The sequence below is a fragment of the Anopheles maculipalpis genome, chromosome X, assembly GCF_943734695.1.
Source record: "Anopheles maculipalpis chromosome X, idAnoMacuDA_375_x, whole genome shotgun sequence".
NCBI lineage: Eukaryota > Metazoa > Arthropoda > Insecta > Diptera > Culicidae > Anopheles > Anopheles maculipalpis.
In genome coordinates, this window is record NC_064870.1 from 10,506,934 (window position 1) to 10,532,203 (window position 25,270).

At 42.8% G+C, this 25,270-nt stretch overlaps 2 protein-coding genes across 3 annotated transcripts in view; both read left to right on the plus strand.

Annotated features, from left to right (window-relative positions):
* LOC126556789 (alpha-1B adrenergic receptor-like) overlaps nt 1-25,270 on the plus strand; it is a 462,834-nt gene that overhangs the window by 71,976 nt on the left and 365,588 nt on the right. The gene's annotated exons all lie outside the window — the stretch shown is intronic.
* LOC126563000 (rho GTPase-activating protein 190) overlaps nt 1-25,270 on the plus strand; it is a 149,379-nt gene that overhangs the window by 43,519 nt on the left and 80,590 nt on the right. The gene's annotated exons all lie outside the window — the stretch shown is intronic.

The window sequence follows — 25,270 nt, forward strand, 5'->3', positions numbered from 1 at the left end:
TGGTCAACAATCCATCCGGCGAAAGCGGCCGAATTCCCATACGGCCATCATTTTGAGGGAGTTTTTCGCAAACGACTGGCACCCATATTGTTCCGCAACCGGCCGTATTCGCCAGATTTGGCACCAGCTGACTTCCTGGCTGTTCAACGAGCAAAAATGGCCGCTCCGGGGACACCGTTTTGACACTTATGGAGGAGGTAGAAGCCACAGCGAGTAATACATTATTTTTACTCTTTTTCGGGCTTAGTAGTATACCTCATGACATTTACCAAGACTCGTTCTCTATGCTCTGCTGGTAGGTTTGGTAGGTCTGGTAGGTCAGGTCGGTCAAGTCACTTACCGAATAACTACCATCATATATCGACTTACCCAACCAGGAGGGTGTAATGTTAAGGTAATTGAATAATCCTATACTTATTTCGGTTGAATGGGATAAAGCCGTCCATCCCCGATCGATACTCACCTGCAAACAAAAAAGCGAAAAACAAATAAATAAATAAGCTGCCATTAGCGTTTAGGTAACAGAGATTAAGCGATTGATTTGGATCCTCAGCACAAAAAAAAAGGAAGCATCTTTGCTGTGCATTTAAAACATTTCATTCAATTAAAACCTTAATTTGATTCTTTTGATCCAAACTCGACCTAGACGCCTTCCCGACAGCTAATGAATTAAGCCACAATGAGTAACACAACGCGTCCACCACCCACATATAAACTGCACGCCGAGGGATAACATTCCACACATCCAGCCGGTCCGGACGACGCCGACGGGCCAATGGTGTAAAGGCCGGGGCGACCCCGAAAGCCTTGAACAGCTTACTCGGCTCGCTTACATATATATACCGTGGGTGGGTTGCTCGTTTGCGTTTTCTTGGTTGGTGTAGTAGCTATTAGATAGAAATTAATTCATCAAACGGCAACACCACAGTGTGGGGAAACGTTCTACTAAACCCTGAATTCCTGAATCGACTTGTTTGGGAAGGACACGATCATATCGCGAAACCCGGCGAACGGGCAGAGAGAGAGAGAGAGAGAGAGAGAGAGAGGGGGGGGGGGGGGGGAGAGAGAATTGGAATGATAATTTTCTTACTTGCATTAATTAAACAACACAAAAATATATCTGAACAAGCGGCAGCTGAGAGTAAATGAGAAGCCGCAAAAGTTTGATTATACTGCAAAGCACTGCCGGTATCTATTGCGTGCTTTATTCTGAACGCATTCTGAAGAAAAACGAGCAAATGAAACGTGAAACTAATTCAGTAAGAACTTGTATTTTTGATTCTTTTTTTTTTTTTTGGGATGGAATATTCACAGAAAAAAAGATATTTTTATCTTTCTTTTTCAATTTCGAATATAGTTTCAAACAGTTTTTTGTACTGTTTGTAAGTTGATGAATGCTGCTTCGAAACATCAAAGTTTCAGGCTTTTAACAGTATAAAAAGTAAAAAATATAAAACTATTACAAACTAAAGCAATAGCTTAGAGGAAAAAAGTTCAAAAACATAAAAGTGCAAAATGCATTTTTTAATTCGATTTGCAAAATTATTAAGCTATTCTTTCAAGCGGGCAGGAGACACACACAAATATGTGCAAGATGCCAAAAAACAATAAACTGGAAAAGATACAATGCATAGAAACGAGCAACAAAATGAATAAAAAGAAGGGCAGAAAATTTAAGAAATAATGCATTTCACGGTAAATCACGCTGGAAGAAAAAAACATGGAAACAAAGTGGAAGCAACGTTAAGCAGACAAAAAAGAACCGGAAATAGAAATGATTGAAGTTAATAGAAGAAGAAACACACACACAAACACACATACATATACAAAAAACTAGGTTACGAGTTCAACATTCCCCGTGTTCGGAAACGAGCAAACGGCAACCGGCGAAAAAAAGCTATCAAAACGAATAACTTCAACACTTTTACGCGCTCAACGCACAAGTACACACACACACACACAACCCTTTTTTTTGTGTGAAGAAGGAGGATCACCGCGTGGTGGTTGCAATTTTACTTTCCGTACCCGGCGACGGCGGGTGTTCGGCAGTTCGGTGGAAAACGCAAGAAGAAAAACTATTTTAGCGAAAGAGAAAAACTTAAAGAAGCGATGGTAATGAGCGTTGCGCTAATCGGCGACGGGCGGGGGCTGTTGGAACTAACTTTGCAACACCTTCTCCACCCCCTTCTTTTTCATTCCCCTTTCGTCTATTCGTCCTGGTGGGAGAGAGGGAAGCGAGAGTAAAAATAGTTTGGTTTTTTTTTTGTACTTCGCGGAACGCATCCACCAACGGAAGAAAGCATGGAAAGGAAAGCCTAAGCCTAATTTCCCACACGGGAAAGTGTGGGCGAATGGAGGGGAGGAACAGTTACACACGCACGTACGCACACACGCAACAATTAAACAATTTTCACATAACATTCTAGCATTTGTTCCCACGCGAGAAAAAAAAACCCTTCGTTGCAGGTGAGCGCGTTACACAGGTGCGTCTGTCAATTTTTGGCTTCAGTTTTATCGCTCTGCAGATTTATTGTTTTTGACAGCAAATTTGACGTTTTGTTTTTTTTTACATTTGTTTTATCATTACAAATCATTTATCTGTTTCTTAAAGGTTTTTTTATGATCTGACGTTCAATTTGGATTTCTTAATTATTTGTTTGTGAATGTTTAGCTTTACTTTTGTCAGTTTTTGTTATTTTTTTTCCTTATTTGATGACTATATTCTTGAAGCAATTGTTTTGTTTTTTTTTATCTCGGTTTCGTTGTTCTAACGTTGAAGGTTTTCATTACAGGGTTTACCTAGCCAGTTTGGCATCGTCAAACCATTAGGCCTGATTGTCAAACCCAAACGTCTTCTCAAACGTCACTTTAGTATTATGACTTTCCGTTTGGATAAATCAGACGTTTAAAAGTCGATGACAGATGTTCCGTCAGTCAAGTGCAACGGAAAATGTAGTTTGCATTCATAAAAACCATTTTGAAGCGTAAATCTATAGAAAAGTATTTACATTTTACGTGGATATATCATCAAAATCATTTTGAAGTCGTTTTAGTGATTTTATTTGGTGGTTTGCAGCAATTATTCTGAAGCAAAAAACCACGAGAGTCCACCACGAAAAAAAAACACCACAAAAAGTATATGATTAAACCAAACATATTCATTAGTTAATGATTCTAATCAAAATTAGCATTTAAGGATAGCTTTAATTCGAATGAAATCATCTGTGAATGTATGAAGAAAGCAATCCGTAAATGTATGAACGTATGCAAAAAGTCGACGAAACATTCATCGACGCAGGCGACGTAAATCCTTATTCTGGCGTCGTAAACTCAAGTTTGGATCCATCGCTGTAAAGATTGAATTGGGCCGCCTCTAGATTGTTTTGATTTTCAAGCTGTCAAACCGGTGGCTCCATATTTGATTTGATCCCTAAAGCTCTACGTTGAGGTTAATAAAGGTCTACAACACACAATCAATGCATTTTTGTAGAGCTTTAAGGGATCAAACACAACGGAGCCACCGATTTGATTTGACAGCTTTTCATTATATTTATAGGATTTAGTCATCACAAGCGGTGTTACTGCCGAGTCATACGACGTTGTACACGTCATAACTAATTATAAATAAATAAAATAAATGAAGAATAGTCTAATTCCGATAGAGGACGCTCAATATTTCGCCGGAGCAATATTTTGACCCATAAAAATATTTCTTGTTTAGCTGTGCGACAGAGTTTTATTTTATTTTACATGCATTTCTTCATTCGACTTTATTTATGATATGAAAATTGAAACTCTCTTCCTGTATAATTAAATTTTTACAGCACCCACAAACAATATTTCCTCATTGCTTTCCTACAACGTACTACCATGACGTAAGTTTTCCTGCAGCGCGGATGAAATAATTTATTGCCCAAGCTCACGCCCTGCACTTCTAGAAGCGTCATAAATTCTAACTATTTAAACAAACTCAATTTCAAATTTACAACCGTTTATGATCGGTCACGTTGCGCTCATGTCCTCTGCCCGCCTTGTTTAAGTTACTAAACTTCGCCACACCCTGCCGACACATAGCAGCGACAAGCAGGGGCAGAGTTGTAAACATTTAAATACATTTTTTAATTAACCACACTTGATCGTCAGCCCCCCCTGCTAGCGACACACAGCGATGCCGTTTTCCGCTTTCCAATCATTTCCAAAAGCAATCATGGAGAACGGGGGGGGGGGGGGGGGGGAACACCGCAGGGACACAGAATCGATCTGGCTAGTGTCGCGCACGTTTGGAAGCAAATCGAACGGCAAGCAACAACGCACGATGGAGAAACCTTCCGAAGCGAGCGGAAAAGGAGCATTTAGACTGGAAAATTGATCATTTTTCTTTCAACCCCTGCACGTTTTTTTCACACAGTCTTCTCCTGTTCCCCCTCCCGGATCGGATCTTTACTGTTTTGACCAGCGCAGTCCAGCCGTTTCTACGGGCTAACAAAACCCCTATGGCACCGCTGCAAGTGTCATGCGTAAGCGACGAACCCCTCCGTTAGGGCACCGTCGTTTGTGTGCGAGTCTCTTTTGCCCTTTTAGTTTATGTTTTCTTCTGTCTTAAAAACGAATGTTCTTCAAGCCTCCAACCCCAAAAACCGGGTTAAATTTAATGTGTGTACACTTTTGCAGGCGCGTAAGCACCACACACTAAATTATCGACCATTTTCCACAAGGCACACACACACGCCGTAAGAGACTTTTACTTCCCACGAGAACGTACATCAAGAGGAAAGTCTTTTTTTTTCTTCCCCTCCTGTGTGCAACACAAATCGGTGCTGCATTCCGAATGATTTCGAACGCGCTCGGTCTCGCCGCACGTTCGGTTCTGTGTAAGGAGAGCTCGATCACGCTAGCTCGATCGAAAGGGCCGGCTGCATTTCCCACACACGGTGGTAACGCCGTGTCAATCGCAAAGCGACACACATACACTGCTTGAGTGGCAAGAAAAATAGCAAGAAGCGCAACCGTGAAACACCGTCACGACATGTTGAATCTCCCCTCCGCTTGACGTTTGGTGAAAAAACAGATTCACACATTAAACGGTCGTCGGTGCGGTGCTGCAACAACGGAAGAAAGTGCAACATTTTGTACTTGAGTTGATTCAACCCACACCTCATAGTGAGAGCAATTCACATTAATAAAAAAAAACAAGGAATAGCAGCTGAAGAAGCTGCTAGTTAATGTGTTAATAAAGCCCACAAGCAAACGAGTTCGCGTGTGGTAAGAATTAAACAATACATGTGTGGAAAAGCAGCTAAATGAACGATTAGAGGCGATTATCGGTGCCGTGACCAGGATCCATCATGTGAAATTCGTAATAAAGCGGATTCTGATGCGTTTTCTTGCTTCATTACAGTCATAATCAATTGCGGAAGATGGATTGCATCAATATCAAGCGGTGCACGTGTGGTGCCGTGACCAGGATACAAATCACTTTAATTAGAAAAAAAGAGTTTCTTGGCAAGTCATCAGTGCCATCAAACAGCTGAAATGCAACAAATCAGCTGGCAGTGATGGACTGGTGGCCGAACTGTTCAAGATGGGTTCGGAAAGGTTTTCCGCCATCGTCATAACCGATGTCATATACACGGATTTAAGAGCAGCCTTCCATAGCATACCGCTTGACCTTTTGATGTTCAAACTTGCAAAGCTTGGTGCCGGGGGTCAACTGCTGTCTTGGTTTCGCTCATATCTTCATGGCAGAACGTATAAAGTTAAAGTGTTGTCCTGTTTTTCCGACTCCTTTGAAGGTCCTTCTGGGGTTGCTCAAGGGATTATCCTTAGTCCACTCATATTTTTGTTATTTGTTAACGATTGTGTGTATACCTTCCCCCCAGATAGTCATCTGGTTTATGCGGACGTCCTAAAAATTTTCCTTCCTGTGAGTTCGTCACAACCGCCGAGTCGTAAGTCGAGTAACTTCCGTGAAAGACTTGGGAGTGTGGCTGGACGAGACTCTCTTTTTTAACGTACATGTCAATCATGTTGTGGCCAAGTCTAACAAAACTCTGGGTCTGATTGTTAGACTGTCCTCAGAGCTTAGAGACCCCTTATGCCTGAAGGCTTTGTTTTGTTGCTGGGTTCCGATCCACCTTGGACTACGCCGCCGTTGTCTGGTCTCCCCCAGGCTCGACTGCAATGGCCAGGCTGGAGAAGGTGTAGCGAAAATTCACCCGAGTAGCTGTTCGTCGCTTCCTTGCAGGTTATCAACTGACCCCTCTATCCTGTCCTGTTCGCTGTCGGCTTCTTGGGCTGGACTCTATAGAAGCCCGACACTCCCACCTCCGATCATGCTTTACCGCAAGTCTCCTCTCCAATGATCTGGATGTTCCTTCTCTTCTGTCAGCCATCCCCCTTTATGCCCCATCCCGCCGTCTACGCGATAGACCTCCCTTGCACATCCTATCCCGTCATACGCGATACGGTTGAAAAGAACCTTTTTAAGATAAATAAATCATGAATCGATTAATTCCTAAGATTTGGGATCAGGAAGAACTACCGGACGAATGGAAACTGGGTGTCGTACACCCGGGTGTGCAAAAAGGGTGACAGGATGGACTGTGCTAACTTCTGGGCCATCAAAGTCCTGAACGCTGCCTATAAGATTCTGTCCCGAATAATCTTCTGCAGACTGGAGCCACTTGTTACAGATTTCGTCGGACGCTACCAAGCTGGATTTGTTGGAGGCAAATCGACAACCAAAGATCCAAAAATGCCAGGATCACCAGATCCCTACGCACCACCTGTTCATTGACTTCAAGGCGGCCTACGATACAGCAGTACGGATTCCCTGGGAAGCTGGTACGGCTGCTAAAGGCCACTAAGGCTCACCGGAGTCTGAGGCAAGGAGACGAACTCTCCTGTTTGTTGTTCAACAACGCTCTGGAGGGTGTCATGCGAAGCGCGGGCTTCGCCATCCGGGGCACGATTTTCACCCGATCTCTCCAAATTCCTTGGCTTTGCGGATGATATCGACATCATCGGACGAACAACGCGAGGCTAATAGAATTGGATAGAACTCTAACCGTGATAGAGCCCGGCTCGCAAGCAGAGTATCAGTTGACGGTGACGATCTCGAGGTGGTAGAGGAGTTCTGCTACCTTGGTACGAGCGTAACTTCGGACAACAACGTAAGCAGCGAAATCCGAAGGCGCATTGTTCAAGGGAATCCTGCCTACTACGGACTCCACAAACTCCTGCGATCCAGAAAACTCCTCTACGGGTACGAGTCTTGGACTATGCTGACGGAGGACGCCAATGTCCTCGCCATTTTCGAGCGGCGGATCCTAAGGACTATCTTTGGCGGTGTGTACGAGCAGGGCGTATGGCAAAAGGAGAATCAACCACGAGCTAGCTGAGCTGTTTGGCGCTGTATGATACGTTGGCTAGGGCACGTGATGATCAAGTGGAGTCTATCCTGTCGGAGATCGGATGCAGTCGTCGATGGAGGGCTGCAGCCCTAGACCGAGTTTCTTGGAAACTGATTGAAGACCTGGCCATGTCGACGCGACTTGTCAAGAAGAAGAAGAAGAAGAAGAAGAGTTTCTTGGCCCAGTAGATGAGCGCTCAAATTTACGTCTGTATTTATTTAGGCAGCATATTTTTTAAAAAATACAAAATAAAAACGATTTGAAAGGTTTATTAAACATTAACCTTAAACTTCAAAGATCGCCTTTGAAAAAAATATTTTGAAAAATGATACCTCGTGCAGATAATTTTCAAGCAGTGCGTGAAAATATGTCTCAAACATACAGCTCCTGGTGGGTCTCATTATTTACGGCAGTGATTTTTTTTTTTTGAGCTTGCACCGCTTTAAGGCAAACACAAATACCGGCTCGAATGCTTTTAGCTGGCGCTTGTTTGCCGAGCGAAAGATGCGCACAGCAACAGCAAAAACAGCCTCCCCACTTTTGCAAACAATTTTTCGTCCGGAGAGAAAACTCTCCTTGCGTGCGTGCATATTTCGACTGTTTGGTTTGTATCTTTTGCAGCGTCTTTATTATGTGAATTATGCCTCCCAGCAGCAAGTGTTTTGTGTATAGCGGTGCGCTTCTCTTTTATCGTGCTTTATACGTTTGTGGCCCACCAGCTAGCGTTTGTTTATTTTCCACTCTATTTTTTCTTTCGTGCGTGTCGTCACGCACGGAATTTTTTGCTTTTTTTTTGTGTTTGCTCCCCTGTCCATCAGTTATCATCTTTTTTTTTATGAGGAATTTTTCGTCTTCTTCTTCTTCTTTTTAGGCTTACCACCCAGAGCGTTGTGAAAATAAGATGCACGCGCCTCAGGTTGAATCGGCACGCGCGCGCGTTTGCTGCACTCGCTCGCTCGTTTGGCGCTATCAAATTGCTCTTTTTGTTTGTGAGGGAAAAGTTTTGTTGGCATTTTTTTGTGTGTGTTTGTGTGTGTGTTTAACCCTAAGCGTCCGCGGAAGGCACCACACACTCATCTCGCCGAATGGTTAATGGTGTGATAACTGGCTTTGCCTTCGCGATTACGTGAGCAATTTGTGCATCTTCGTGAGCGCGCATCTGTGCCCGGTGTGTTTGCGTCAAGTTTAGCTGAGAAATGCCTTTTCACTATTTTATACCGATAGCAGTTTAAGTCGAGGGAATGGGGAATTGGCGAGTTTTCCGGGAAAGTTATCGTCGAAACGTGCATTAAACGCTGGTACTTCTTAAATACTTTTTAAAGGGTGGTTTTTTTCCCCCGTCTGCTTTTAAAAGTGTCAGTTGAAGGCTGAAGATAATGAACGATAATTGAAACGCTAAAGGATTCCCTTGTTGGTGAGTGCATGCCAGACATACATGCAGACGAACAATAATTAATTATCTGCTTTTGGTTTTTTTTTTTCAGTATTAAAACTGGCTAAATAGTGATTTTCGGTGAACTGCTCTTTCAGAGTTCATTTTTACGTGGAATTTTTTAATTTTTTAAATTAATATGCTTGTCACAATACCACAAACGCACATTGGAAATGATTTACCACCTCCAACAGTTCAGTATACAACTATAGAACCGAAAAAAAAAATACTTTCTGATCGATCCTGGTCACCGGCACCAAAATATTCATTCATTTCGTCCGTTTTCCACCACAACTGGCTGTTACTTTATGCACCAAATTATGACATTAACGCAAAGCATCGAAGCAATTAGAGCACAGTAACACCAAAAACTATTAAAACCCATTTTAAACCATTCTAAAATGACAATAAAATTTTTACAAGCCTGGCGGCTTCTTTCCCCCTTTTTTCGCCCATTCGTTCTGCAGCTCAAAACAAAGGGCACGAAAGGGGCGCATCTGTGTGCCGAAGCACGTATCGGAAAACACTTTACGTAAATCATCCGTAGCATATGTTGTGCATTCTTGCATTCAAACCCTTCCCCCTCTTCCCCCTTTCCCCGGTCCCAAAAACGCAACATCCATTGCCCGTCGTAAAGAAAGCGGCGATTGCTTTTGCCCACGGACACACGGCACACACAGCATCACCGTTTCTGGGCTTAACAAAAGATGCACTGGAGGAATAGTCGTCACACACACACGCACATATCCTCACATCCTTGAACCATTTGCTCGGCGTCTTTCCTTTGTCGCTTCGTTTTCATTCTCGTCTCTCGTGAGCGCACGCCGATCGTCCTTGGACCTTTGGGCTGTTGCAGAGGGAAAGGAGAAGCGCAACAGAGCCAGCCATTTAACGCAACAATGTGCGAGGTGTGTACGAGAACCAGCCTCATCAACTAAAAGCCAACCGCACCAACCCCAGCTGTCCTCCATATGGTCGGCGACGGTGAAAGAAAATCGAACGGAAATGCAACGGAAAATGCGCCCGTTTGTGAGCGGCAATAAAATGGCTTTGCTGCATTTTTATGCTGCTGCGGCTATCCTTCATTTTCCTTTCGGTAACGTCAGTTTGGAACGCCGTGTTCTAGTCTCGGACAGGGAATGATGTCTTTTTCTAGCAGCAAAAGCCTTGAAAATAGCATTCTAGTGGATGCACGCGAAGGGACATTGACGCTTCGGTTGGATCGAAACCACAAGTCCCGGGCCTCCAAGCAGCTATAGCCAAGAGAAAAACAGCAATAAAAACCGATCTATTTAAGCTTCTCCATCTGCTTATGTTTTTTTTCTCTCTCCTCCCCACTGCTCGTAAGAATGGAATTTTGGTGGTTTTTAAACGCTTACCCGACACAGCCTTTTACGGCTCTAAATCATAGCTCGTCAGGGCACTAGGATTGATAGCCTCGTTGGTTGCACCACAAGCACACCCCCACACGCGCGCAAACTGCATAAGTTAGTTTCAATTCTATCCATTTTCAAACGCACCCTTACACTGCAGCAACACATTGCTGTTTAGGATGCACAACACGCATCAGAAGCTGCCCAAAGCTTGTGAACTGACATTCTGGGGGCGCACCCGCTCCCCCCCCCCCCCTCCCCTCGAGCACGCGAGAAAACTTCACTCACGAAGGATCGCTTAAGTGAGCGTGAAATAGGGTAAACAGAACTGGCCACTCCCTTCCTTCCACCCGCCCACCTCCCCCCCCCCCCCCCCTTTTCCAAGAACAATGGATATGACAAATATGCCCCCGAGGGGGGTGGGGAAAAAGGAGTGTGTGTGAGACTTGGTTTTAAATAAAATTAGTTGTGAGCGCGTCATCATCTCACGATTGAATTTTTAAATGAATTTTTATTACTTTTTCGTGCTGTGCAGTCAGGCAGGAATTAACGACAGCACGGCGCAAGTGTTCCTTTGGTTCTGGTGTTTATTGTTAGGACAGTTAAAAACGCAGTTTACCGTTTCGGGAAACTTTGAAGCAAATTAATTTAGCTAAAGAAAATGTTTTTTTTTCTTTTCATTGCTAATTTTTTCTATTTAATAATAAAAAAAAAGGTAATGCAGAATTTTGCACCACACTTGGTGCAACGCCATTGCGCGTTGCACACACTCACGCGCCTTCCCACCCCGATTAAGAATCGACCGGAAATGGTATGCAACTTTGTGGCCAATTCTCCGATGCTCGTATGCTCGTACCAAGGTGCTTTACCCGCACATACTAATGGTCCATGGCCATTCGTGTGTGTCTGTGTGTGTCTGTGTGCGTTTCGATAGAAGAAAACCGGACGCAGAAAATAATTTGCAAAATCCGTACAGCTTGTTCTTCGGCGCAACAACACATCCGCGCCTTTTCACTATTTCCTTCCCTCTATATTTACAACACAGAAGCAACCCCCTCCCCCCCTCCGCCAACCCCTACCACCGCTTTCGTACCGAAATGCATCATTCGCAATAATCATCAGCCAACTTCCGACAGAAAGCGACAATCGAACCGACCAAGCCGCAACGGGTTCGTCGCTTGTCCGTTGGCCGTTGATGTCGTTTGTTTTTTAAAATCGTAATTTGAAAAATTATTTGCTCTGCGTACGTGTTTTCAATTTTAAATCGCTTTTGTAGAGTGATACCCTCCCCCCCCTCCACCTCCTTCTCTTTCCCCCCTTACCATCTTTTCCTCATTCTTTAATGTTTTTAAAATCATTTTAAATAATTCTAAAAAAATAAAATCTTTAAGTGAAACTTATTTTTTGTATCTTTCTTTAGGCGAAATTTGTTTTTTTTTTTCAAATCTCCCTACACCCGTGTTTCATTGCGTGTACACCTACCTTACGCTTGTATCGCAGAATGGCTTCCTGTTCCAGCTTCAGGACGGTCGTACCGGGCGGGCAAGGCACGACGAACCGTGTCTCCCCGAAGCACACCGTCACCTTCATGTGGGCCGCCCTCCACCCCCGTTTTCCCTCGGTGACGATGACAGGTGTGTGTGTGGGCTCTTCCCTTCCTTCGCCTCACACGCCACGGGTCCGGGGTTTGTTGTGGCTGGCTGTGTAAGTGAGGTCCGTTTTTCCTTGTTTCTATTCGCCTACTAAGGAACGAGGGTAGGGGAGAAGGGGCGGGAATGCGGGCGAAGAGCTAGTTGATTGTGGTTGACTGCTTCTTTTTCTTCCCTCCTGCGTGGGATTTGTCGTTGTTCGGCCGTTTTTTTCTCACTAGGATCACTATCCTTTGAACGGTGCGCCGCACAGGATCATTATTTTGCGTACACTAAAACAGCAGCGAAGCAAACCGAGCACAGCACACATACACACACACACCGAAAAGACTTCACACAGGCACTAATACACAACGGCACACACTGTACATGCTGAGCGCAAGGTAGATAAAACAAATACTTCTTTTTTTAAATATTTTTAATATTTTAATTAAATTAATTAAATTAATCTCCTCTAAATTACATGTTCAGTTAAAAAATGAAGTAGTGCAATAAAAAAAACCCGCCATAATTAGGTTGCCAGGAAGCGAAAAATTTAAATACATTTTATTTTGCTTGCCTTGCCACAGAGTCTATTGCAGCTTCCAAGCGCGAAAAGTGCATCCGCATTTGCACCAACTGCATACGGACTGCTTTCCCAGCGCTGATGCCACCCTCCCCCCCCCCCTAACGAGTGGGTGAAAGACAACAACAAAAAAAAAAAGGGCGCAAACAAACAAACAAAAAATGCCGCGCTTCCCCCTTTTGTCTTATCGCACATTTCACTTTCTATTCTGTATTTTAATATAAATAACTCATCCACAGCAATGGGGGCTTTTTCTTGAGAGGTTTTTAACCCTTACCAAGTACTGCTTTTTACTTCTTTGTATCTAATTTCCCATAACGAAGGCGTGCCGCGGGTGCAGCAAATTAGAGAAAGAGATTTAGAAGCAATCATTTGTGCATAATGTATCGGACTCCCCCTTGAAAGCGACTCCCCCCGTCCGTGTCATCGCGCACAGATTGGCACGCCGCTCGCCGAGGTTATCAAAGGTCGGCCATGCAAACATTCCATTGGATTAGCCGCCTGCCACCGAAAAAAAAAAAGGAAAAAAGGATTTCCCTCGCATTGCTGCGTTTCGTTCCAGCCTTTCTAAACAACGGCGGACACGTTTTTTGTTTGGCTTCGCAACATGTTATTGCCGTTGCCAGGGAAACGACGACGACGACGGCGACGGTGGAGAGGGGCATTCTATTTCTAGGTCGTCTGTGTACGCTCACCAACACACAAGCAGGTTGGGGGTTAATCGTCGAAAGGGGCAGGAATCAATAATCTGCTGCAGTAGGAGGCAAAAACCGACACTCGTACTGAAGCGTCGTGCCTAAAGCTGGCCCCAAGACTGATGCTACGGCGTTCGGAAATTGCACAAAACAGTCACAGGATTAATACAGCTTTATGTCGAGAGGTTCTTGTTGATTGTGAGGCAACGGCGAAACACCGTTTCGAGGTTGATGGGTGAGCGCGCGCGCGCGCTGGGGAACAAATTTTCGGACGACCATTAAATGGTTGATGGAAGCAATCGATGCGCTGTTCGGTTGATTGTAGAATAATTTGCGACGTCGTCTATCGATTTACATACTAACACACACACACACGCACGTACAATTATGGTATATTTAAATTATATAAAGAAAAATCGTTCTTGCTCCTTGTTCAGTAGAACATGACAGCGAAAGCAAAAAAGCACACACACACACATAGCAACACCCCCGAAATGCAGAGAAAAACGCAGTCAAATAGAACGAAAATCCCTTCAAAAAGGAACAACCGGGACCTGGCTTTTGGCTGCACAACACACCTTGCGGATGCTTGTTTGGAGGATCGTTTCGGAGAGGGAAAAGATCGTTGGAACCCACAGTGGTCCTCAAGTACACCAACAAGAAGAGATATTGGAGGATTTGGGCTCTGCTTTTTTTTCTATGTTGATCCTTGACAAGCTCTCGCGAAGTCTTGGTCTGTCAGTTTTGACATTTTTGAAAGAGTCCTGCATGTGATTTCTGATCAGCTAGCTCATTTATTGGCTTGCAAAACGCATTGATACCAGACTTCGCGTAGTCTTGGTTTGTCGATTCTCGCATAGCTTTACAGCAAGAGTTCTGGATGAAAAGGATCAACCTGGCATCTGATGGTTTACGAGACTCATTGATACCATGTAGTCCTCACTACGGAAGATCGATCCAGATGGGATTTCCATGTTTTCAGTCTCGTTTTTCTTCATGGATTCTGGATTCCTTGGCTTGATTTTCTCATAGCTGGATCAGTCAGTCAGTACTGCCTAAGAGGAACGAATTCAGATAGAATTGCTCAAGCTTGCCTCCAATACCTCAGGAGCTCTTGACCCGTCATGTAGCTGAATAGTCAGCCTCTCTGGCTCAAAAACGACTTAACATCCTCGATTGCAAACCCCTGGATCGCAAACGATCCTGTGTGTACCGTGTGTGCATGTGTTTCCCGCTCTCTCTCTCCCTCTCCTTCTCTCTCTCTCTCTCTCTCTCCTCGTTCAAAAAGCATCCATAAGCTGTACCACCAACAAACCGACCCTTCCTTGATTATATGCTCTGATGAAGCGACGCCAACCAGCAGCAGTTTTCCATTTTGTTTGCTCGATGCACAATGAAAAAGACACAACGGAACGCCACACAACCAGCAAGAACACCTGCATCACCTTTCACCTTTTTTTTTTTTGTCGAAGGGACTACTCTTCGAAGGTGTGGGGTTCAGGTTAGGATAGAGAAGAAGACAAAAAAAACCCCGAAAAGAATTATAATAATAACAATAAAAAAACGCGTTACCACCCGAAAAAAAAGAGGAAAATCTCATCCAGAAAAACATCAACGCTCGCTTGGCTTTGAAAAATATGTTGGTGGTGCGCGTTCCATCACTAATTGGAATCAGGTTAGAGGCTCCTTTCCCGGGGGCGCAACACGAAATGCTTCGGGAATGGCAGTGTAACGAGGAAGGAATACCTGAAGAGCCCTTTTCTTTATCTACTTTTTTTTTTGTAAGGTAAGCCTAGGAACCTAGGATGGATAAAAAACTGGGGGATTAGAATTTAAAGGAGCGCCGCCATCTTGGCTTGTGCGACGCTTCACTGGATGACGAATTGCCCGTTTGCGACAGGATGTTGTAAAGTACCGGAAATACAAAACCTGATCTGTCTTTTCCAAACAAAACCTGGCCCTCGTTTAAGTTAAGATTTCATCTTTTCGATTGTACAGGCTTGCCGCAATTTACCTTTTCTTTGTCATCCGACTGGGATGACAGTTAGATTTAAATATTTAAACTTGCATCGTTTTGCTTGCATCCCCTAACCCCTATTGGCCGTCGTTTTGTAGCGTACAGAAACATTCTTCTCGCTGCAAATTGCGCTGATCTGGGCACATATTTTATTGTAAGCCATGTAATGTGCTACTAACTGCTGCTGCTAATATACCTACAACAAAGGATTCGCAACACCAAAACTCTCCGAGTTCGCGCTTTTACCTACGCGCATATATGGACATCAAGAGACGCGGTGGTGTACGCGAACTTAACGCAACTACAATGCAGGGTTTCTGAGTAGAACTAGACAAATGCGAGGCATTTTTAGACAACGCTCCAGATGAACTGGACAGCGTATAAGTTGAACTGGACAACTATCGCTCTTTCTCGACAGTGGTCAAGTTGAACTAGACAAACGATAGGTTGAAGTGGACAAACGTCAAGTAGAAATGGACAGTCATATTTGAAATGGTTGGTGAAAAAATATATAGATTCAGTGATTATAAACAGCAACGTCTTCTGTCATCTTCTGTCAAAAGATAAAATTTTAAACAGGTATTGCAAATATTTTACTTCTACCTCACATTTTTAAATAAAACCATGCATTCTGATCGTAATTATATTCGGTGTGAAAGTATGCGTACGTTTGGAAATTATTTACAATTGGAAATTAGAAAAAAAAAATTTGTATTTCAAAAGGTTTTTTTTATTATTTTTTTAAATTTTCCAATCGTTTCCGAAACGCTTGAACCGTTTCACCAACCATTTCAAATATGACTGTCCAGTTCTACTTGACGTTTGTCCAGTTCAACTTGACCACAACTCGAGAAAGGGCGAGGGTTGTGTCCAGTTCATCTTGAGCGTTGTCTAGAAACGCCTCGCACTTGTCTAGTTCTACTCAGAAACCCTGTAACGCAACTACAATAAGCGGCGACATTTCCGGTCAGTCACGACCGGTAATAATGGAAGGGCGTAAGTGAGTTTTGCGGTGTACGAGGCCTGCTTCTATGGCTAGTCCCGGAATTTCACACGCGAGTTATAGGATGCCGCCGAGTGGCATTTTTTAAGACGACGAGAAATAACATCACCCAGGGAACGGGAGGAGTAGAGTATTATGTTTCGCTAGCGTTGCTTTTTCAAACTCATCGCATACCGGCGATGGAATAGTGGAATGACAGCATGTTTTCTGCCTTGGGTCGCAATATTTACGTTTGTGTGGTTTTGCGTGCAGAGTTCAGAGATTTTTGCTGATATTTTGTAACAGGATGCACCATCTAAGCTTTCACACTTCTCTGGGTGGGTGGTTCTATTCTTGCCAACAGATTTCTTGATGTGAGGTAACGCCCCGGTTGGCATGGCCAGTACCAGGTTATCACAGGCCAAGACTTCTTAAGGTTCCAGAGTCAAGGAAGCCAGCAATGGCACAGATCCTCTCAAGTTCTTTTGCAGTTATTTAGCAGAAAAACAAGACTGCAAGACAAGAAAGAAAATTAAGACACATCAGGACTGGGTATCGAATCCAGTAAGGACCGTGCCTTTTTTCTTAGCAGGTCTGTCGCCATCCTGCTTCGAGGCAATTACTGAAAGGCCAAGACTGTTTGAGGAAATTGAAAGACTTCTGTATGGTGGCACTTCACACGGAACGTCATCTTACAGGACGTAATACTACAATATAAATAACAACTTCTAGAGGTTGTAGAGCCAAGGAAGAAGAATTGACTGCACTGGAGGTCCGAGTATCAAATCCAGGCTTCTCTTTCGCAGAACTGTCATTATAGAGCACCGGGAAAATCAAGTCTAGGAAAGCCAGTAATAGTAATAGGCCAAGACTTCTTGAGGTTCTTGAGGTCAAGGAATCGAATACTGGTAAGGGTCCTGGTAAAGCTGTAGAGTCAAAGAAGACTTCAGCTACTTCTTATTCTTTACCCAAAAATGCAAACGCATGGTTTTGCATAATCAACAACCTGAATGCAGGTAACGCGCCTTTTTATAGCGCGAAATGACGTCACCCATTATCTTTTTTTTTATTGACAAAACTTTTATTGACTCATTAAACTTGGGCGAGCAAACCGTGTAAAGGCAACTTCATTACAGAACAACGGCCGTTTTTGGAAGCTCGCTCTGCTCACACCAAACAAAAAAACGGGAGAGAGAGAGAGAGAGAGAGAGAGAGAGAGAGAGAGAGAACGCGTGTGTTAGGAAAGAAAAGGTTCATTCCAGCGGAAAAGGACAACCGACGTGTTTGTGTGTGGGAAGGAGATATATAGCACATTCGTGCCATCTTGCTCTTACACAGGTGCGCAGTGTGTAGGGGGCAGGCTTGTGTGTGCGCGCAAGGACATCGTATTGCGCCCGGAGCGGAGAACAATTATTCAAACACACACACAGACATGTACTGTATCGCGCAACGCTCAGCTATCTAACGTACGCATCTTTCTAAAGGGAAAATGCTTCCGGACCAGCTTACGCACGCACACAGAGAGAGAGAGAGAGAGAGAGAGAGAGAGAGAGCCACCGCGTTAAGGTGATCGCATGACATGGGAGAGGGGAGAAGGTACAGGTAAACGACAGCCGTTAACTATGAGTGTAAGAACGGGACAGAATGATCGCGACTAAAGCACACACACACACGCATACAAAGCGCACCGCGTCAAGAAAAACAAAATAAACGCGTTCTTTATGTTTCCGGGGGTTAATATCGCTTTAAAAACATGATCGTGAAACAATTTGCGCACAACAATTTTGTGTGTGTGTGTGTGTGTGTGTGTGTGTGCGAAAATTGAGCCTACTTTTTTCCCTTTTAATACAAACACACAGCCCTTTACGAGTGATCCGCTGACTACTCATGCACACATACACACCGGTACTACACATTGCCAGTGAACGCGGTGCCGTTCTTCGTGGAAAAAAAATGCTTGATACGAAGGTGATGAATCACATTTTATAGGTAATTTCTACAGCAGCTTTTGTAAGCCTCCCCCTTCTTCCAAGGAATATGACATAGGAAAAAAGGAAGCAGAAGAAGAAACCCACAGGGATCTTCTCCTCCCAGAACTATCTGTGGTGGAGTACGAACAAAAAGCGCCTTTATTGGGCTCGCGTACAGAACACAGCAACAGCTTTACCTGTTTTAATATAAAGGCACTAAACGAGAGAGAGAGAAGAGAGAGAGAGAGCAAGCGAGAGGGAGCGAAAAAAGGGGCGCACGTTTATCCATGTGTGAGTGAAGAGTATAGCGTGGTCCAGGCGGTTGTAACGCGTCCGTTTTTTTTTTTACAAACACGCGCAAGTAAAGTCCCCTGCGCCCTTCTTTTATTCTTCTCTCTCCCAGATTGCGTTGACGTATGGGAAAAGGATTCGATTCGTGCCGTTTTCCTTTATTGGGTTTCATTAAAAAGCAGCTCCACACCCGTTCTGAACCTTAACCCCGGGGGCGCTCAACCAATCGGAAGGATACGGGTTTTGCAGGAAAGAGATAGAAAACTCAACCAAGATATTCAATTACAACAGTTCCCTTCTTGAAAAAGCTCAAAGAAAACGTCATTTGCAAGAATCTTTGGACCACAATAATGCACACACATACAAGCGCGCGCGCGGCATGGCAGGTGGGAGTTATTAAGAAGCAGGTTTTTTTTTTGAATATTTTTCAAATACTAACGTTCACAAACACTCGCACATTACATTAACGTTAAACAGCCTACAACAAAATTCACCCAACAAACACACACCGCATGGGAATGTGTATCGCGCGATTGCGAAAAAAAAGGGCACGCTAGAAGTGTCAAATTTGATATCGCCTCAACCGACACACACAGAGTAAGGAAACCGTTTGCTAAATTTTCACAATTTTCTGTTGACAATTGGACACCTTTGTTTTGTTTTTTTTTGGGTTTTTGATTGCATCCCTTACATTGCTCATTACCTTAACGTTTCCCTACTGTACGGGGAGAGCACTAACGATACACACTCACGCGCTCACACACGCACACGCGCACACTTTTTTGGGTAAAGCTTTACGCGACGTTTACCGGCATTACCGTACCGTTCCGTTGCTCGTACGCTTTTGAATCGTGTTCGGCGAATCGGGCCGTGTTTGAACGCAGCACAACGCAGTGACCGAACCGACCTTCGTGCGCAATCGGTCGCTGTGCGGGAAGGGTGGTTGTGTGTTCATTCGTACCGCGCCGTTGTAACGGGAGCGAACGAGAGAGCGAGAGAGTGAGATAGAGGGAGCGCGCGAATGAATACTGCAGCGCACAGTGTAGGCGAAACATGTTGCGAGTAAGTTTGATGATATTTTTAAAAGTTAGCTCTTTTATTACTTTTCCGTGAAGGAGGAAAGTAAGCACAAGTATATTATAAATGCTATTGATTACCTAATGCAATGGAATGAAACTAACACAAATTTTAAACGCAATTTTTGTGAATTATGTACTTTTTTCTATAGTAAAATATTAACCCGTTTTATGAAACTCATAGGAATGAACCCAACAAGACCAGCGATTTACATCCTTTGTGCTTGCAGTAAATAAATAAGAAGTTTAATTTGATATTGTTTGCAATAATTTAGTAAACACACTGTGGTATTTTTCGAACGGATATTTAAAATTCTTTTCTGGATTCAAGAAAGGCATATCACAAGGGATGAATAGTTTGGAGTCCTGGCCAGGGATCCACAGTGCTCTAAACATATAAAACATTATTTTTTGTAGTGTGCACATCTTAGTTTCTTCTGCTAGGTCTAACGAGCTACGGTCCGAATGGGATTTAGTCCCCGGTCCAACCGTGTGAAGACTAGCGACGGGGGTCAGCACAAGGGATGAGTAGGTTTAAGTGCTGTCCAACGATCCAGAGATGATGGTGTCCTAGTCTCTATGCATAAATGAACATTCAAAATTTATTGTTTTTTCATTCATTTTCTAACAATGTACGATTTAAATAAATTCACAAAATCCTTGCATCAAATTTTAACGATATTTTACAATACGTGTATCTCCAAATCCTCGTATGTTAACAACCGCGTAATTGAGATGAAGACTGTATTTTAGAACGATTTAAGTACGATGAACACAGAACGGTATTTGTACGTGTTTAACACACCCGTTAGACTTCAGATTATTTGTTCAGAAAAAAAACATCAAAATATGTATATCGTTCCTGTTTAAATGAATGAAAGATGATTTTGGTGTTTGGGGATAGTTTTGGTAATAATTTAAACTTCGTAGCAAGAATCTACCGATCTAATATGCGATATACTTGATGGCAAAATCACGCAGAACCCTCTCTACTGATAAACAAAATTAGGCAAACGTAGACAGAAATGACAACTAAAGGCCTAAGAACCTATCCCAAGAAGGCAATGGATGTTCTGTACAAAACAGGATGAAATAACTAGATACAAACATATTTTCCAGACAAGAAATATCAAACGGACGATTATTGCAGCTTCCAACAGCCGTAAGCTTCTTCGCTTGAAGAGTTCATCATTTGAATCGAATTGCTCTCTAGACATGCTGATACCAGTTGTTGGATAGTCTGTCCTTACTGCAGGGAAGCGATCCGGAGACCGGCGCCATTGTTGCCATTTCCACCTGACCGCCCCATACAGTCTTGATTTTCAGAATTGATTTATAATTTACCTTAACGACTGCTTGTTTTAGAGGACAAAGCAAAGCAGATCAGCAATACTAACCAGTAAATATCTAAAGTCGATAAAAATGCTCTAAAATCGATATCCTGGTGAAAGTGGATAAATGATTAATTAGAACAACAATTTTACAACCCTGCCGTTGCAACCGTGCAGTGTAATTTTGTAAAGCGCCCGAATGTAGACTATTTAGAGTATCAATTGGGTTACTACGCATGCATACTTTTGGGCGTAATTGTTAAATTTAAATTATACTTCAAGCACGGCAGAACTACATCGAAATACCCAAAGTTTCTGCAAGGAAACCACAACCCAACTGAACGGAAATTATTTTAATAAACTATTCGAGACCACCTACACACACAATAGCACAAAGTCATACATTAAGAGTGTTTTACTGTTCTTTATTGATTATTCGTGAATTCTTTCGTTTTTGATCAAGCATTTGTATCGATTCTTCCTTTTCTATTCATCTTTTTCATCGTTTTTCCGAGCCATGCCCGTGTCGCACGGGATTCTGCGAGCATGGCTGTTTACTTTTTTGCTTTAGAATTTACGCAACACTGCTACGCTGCATCCTTAAACAAAATAAACAAACAAAAAAGAAAAACAAACCTACGCCCACGAGTCTGGCTGTCCCCAGAAACCCACCAGAAGAAGATGCAGAAGACCTTCCACCTGTGTAAGGCTGAACACATTTTGTTATGTTTTTTTTTTTGTTTGCTTGCTTTACTGTGATTTTGTGTATACTATAATTTGTTTCTTGTCCAACTCTATATGCTTGAGTCCCGCGTTTTTTTCTTAACATTACTAATGTTTGCTTGCAATTTTTCTTTTTTAATCTCTTCTAGTTGTTCATTTTTGCTTTTGTTTTGTTTCCGAAATTTGGTAGCTTTTCTCACTAAGAGATGGTAGTAGAAAACAAATGCAATAACAAAACAGAAAACGCATTTTAATATCGTTCAGTTAATCGTTCTTCTTTTTTTCTTCGAGAGCGGCCAGACTGTCCAACTGACTGCGTGACTAATAAATAGGTGAAACGGATTTTGCTGATGTAGCCGTCTTGAGTGTGTGTGTGTGTGATGCGTTGTGAAAGCAAAACACAATGTCTTATATGATGACAGTTTTCTCCTACCAAATTAGCACCCACGCATTGAAAAAAAAAAAAGTTCTAAATCTATAATTTCCTCGAAGGAATCGATACTAAAACCTAAGCTATCCATGCTTTGAAACGACATAAATAAAACCCCAAATCGGTAGTATGATACTGAAGTTGGTTTTCAATTAAAGATGAATCTTTGACACTATTCTTCTTCTTCTTGTTCTTGGCTTAACAACCATTAAGGTCACGCCAGCCATCGAAATGGTTTACTAGACTTCCCGATATCACATAGTTGGATAGTCAGTCCTCGCTATGGTGGGACGGTCCAGATGGGATTTGAACCCTGGTCCTGCCGTTTGAAAACCGGCGCCGCTGTCGCCACTACAATTATATGCACCGAATACTTGAGCGATCGATCAACTAAAAGGTAACAAGTGAAATTTAAGTCAAAAGAGGGGTAAAACAAAGCTGACTGTGTTTAGCAGAATACGTTTTAAGCTATACAAAAGTGGCCTTTACATCCTTAGTAGTCTCCATATTGATCGCTGGGCGACTTTAACCAGTGACGTGTTGTTAACCATCTCGCTCTCTCTCTCCTTCTTTCCTTATAGTAGGTTCCTAGTTTTGAAACCATAGTTAAACATTCAATAACAAAGTGTCGTGCCAATCCAACACAAAACCTGATTCCCTGATCACTGATATTTTGGGATACACAATAAAACCGATGCCTACATACACGTGTATAGTGCTACTTAAATAAAATATACATAATTGTTTTATGCTTATCTAAATAATGAAGAAGAACAACTTACAAACACGCACACACAGCCCCCCCCCCCCCCCCCCCGCTACTAAGCGCTTGAATAACATATACTGGCAAACGCAGTTGAGAAATTCCCCAATTCCCGAACGTCACGTATTCGATGCTTAAACTTAATATACATCTTTTCTTGCTTTTGGATTGCGTGTGTATGGGTGTATGTAGGTGTGTGTGAGTGTGTTGGTAGTAACCAGCAACGGAAAAAGGGTACAAACTAATATCCTGTTTAAAGTTGGATGAATTTCCTTCGGAACTCAGCTCGCGGCGCAGCGCGAACCGAGAGATTCGGTTTAGGAATTGCAAAACAAAATCAAACATCCATATCATGACCCTGACAGCCTAGCTTGACAGGAAGGATGAGGAAGTGTGTGTGTGTGTGTGTCTCTGTCTATGTGCACCAATAAAATATATGGTGAAGAGCCTTTTCGAGAAATATTTTAAATTTGTTGTTTGCTTTTATATTTAATCGAGCTTTGTGTTGTAATAAGGTTCTAAGAGGTGTAAGATGATGCCCAAACACATCTGGGCTGTCTCCTAACAACTTCTGCTGGGCTTAACGACCTACTAAGGATCACGCCGGCCACTCAATGGCTTGCTAGACTTGCTGAATACCACGTTGGGTAGTCAGTCCTCAGTAAGGAGGGGATTTGAACCCCGGGGTCCGTTTGAAGTCCTTGGCAACACAGAACTTAACTATCGAGGGTGTACATTGTAAGGACTAAATTATGTCAGCGGATTTATACGATCCGCTGAACAAATCAACCCGAGATTTGTTTTCAGCGTGCGCACACGCTTGTCTTGACTGATATAAATACAAATATTATAAAGCCAATACAGGGAATAGTGACCATCTGGACCTGCCAGCCATTCCTTTTGGGTACGTTTGTTTGAAAAACAAAAAAAGCTTGGTGCATCTCGCAGCCCATACAAACGCAACTTTACCTATACAAACGCAACTTCCCCTGCATAATTAATATGAAATCATAACAACTAACTTGCTCTTTTTTTACATATAGTCAAGAGGTGTTCGTTTTTCTTACGTCGCACAATAAAGTTGTTTTGGGATGTAGCGGGTACGTTGGATTTTTTAAAAGAAAAGGAACGAAAAACAGACCAGAGCGAATGATTCACGATCGAGTTATATATAAAAATACATATATATATATATATATATATATATATATATATATATATATATATATATATATATATATATATATATATATATATATATATATATATATATATATATATATATATATATATATATATATATATATATATATCTGTTTGGTATGCGACCTTTTCCCAAAGCCTGTGTGAGTTTCTATCCTTCTTCTCTGTCACAATCGTTCGCTTGTCTTCTTTTACTTCTACTAACAACTAAAACTGTCGTGCAAGTCGTGCACGAAACGCGTGGTTCGTTCCGCAACATCAACAGGCGGCTCTCATAGTACAACTAAATAATTAATTGGGCGAAAAAAAAAAGATAATGGAGGAATCGTTATTGGTCCTCTGCCACATGCCATCCATTTCCTGCTTTAGTTTTTCCTTGGTCAGGAAAAATCGTTTGCGATATACGCCGCACACAAACGCACACACACACACACACGCACACAAATACACGGCTGGGTCGTGGCATATTATAAAGCTGGGTTTCTTCTGGTTGGTTGTAGGCTTTAAAGGAAATAGACTAGATAATAAGTAGAGCACAATCATCACTAAATTGAACAAACTATAACGTTCTTCTATACACACAGCTGCCCCCGGTACATGGGAGCCGCGAGAAAAAGGAAAAGCATACGTGTGTCTGTATGTGTTTGTGTGTGTGTGTGTGCGTATGTTCACATTAATATCATTCAAATACATCTTGTTCCTTTCGCGCATAGGGAGGGGAGCAAAAACAAACATAACAGACGAGGTAGTCGTAGCATGATTGATTCGAAATCATTTGCCAGAACGCGTATCCTGGCAAAAGCAATGGTGATGTGTGTTGTAGATGTTACTGAACATCGGCGCAATACCATAGGCTAGCAGCTTTTCTCGCCCTCTTTTTATATCCACTCCAAAACAAGGTTTTACAAGGAATTTTGTGTGTATGTCCTGGCGGCGCCTTAAGCTATCCTGGCGTAGTCTAAATTGTACCTGTACGATATGCACGCTGATCGGGATGTCTCTCCGAGCGCATGAGACGGCTTACGCGCGCACTTAGTTAGATAGTATTGTTCGCTACTAACGCTATTTTAGACTAGCACATACCGACACATCCTCCACGCTCTATAGTGACGTTTCCGCACACGCTACTAAACGATGATGCGCGATGGCAAGGATCGTTTCCTGACGAGGAGGATGATTTTCCGCAAACGTTTGTTACACAACTAGTACCGCATTTCAACCGGGTTTGGTTGGTCATTTATATTGGGCTTCCCGCACATCAAAACCCCCTCTCTGGGCTGGCCCCCTAGTGAAGTCGAAATGTATCTTTGAGTGTGTGCGAAAAATCTCAAGTCTCGAAAGGCTGTGGTTGTGATGTT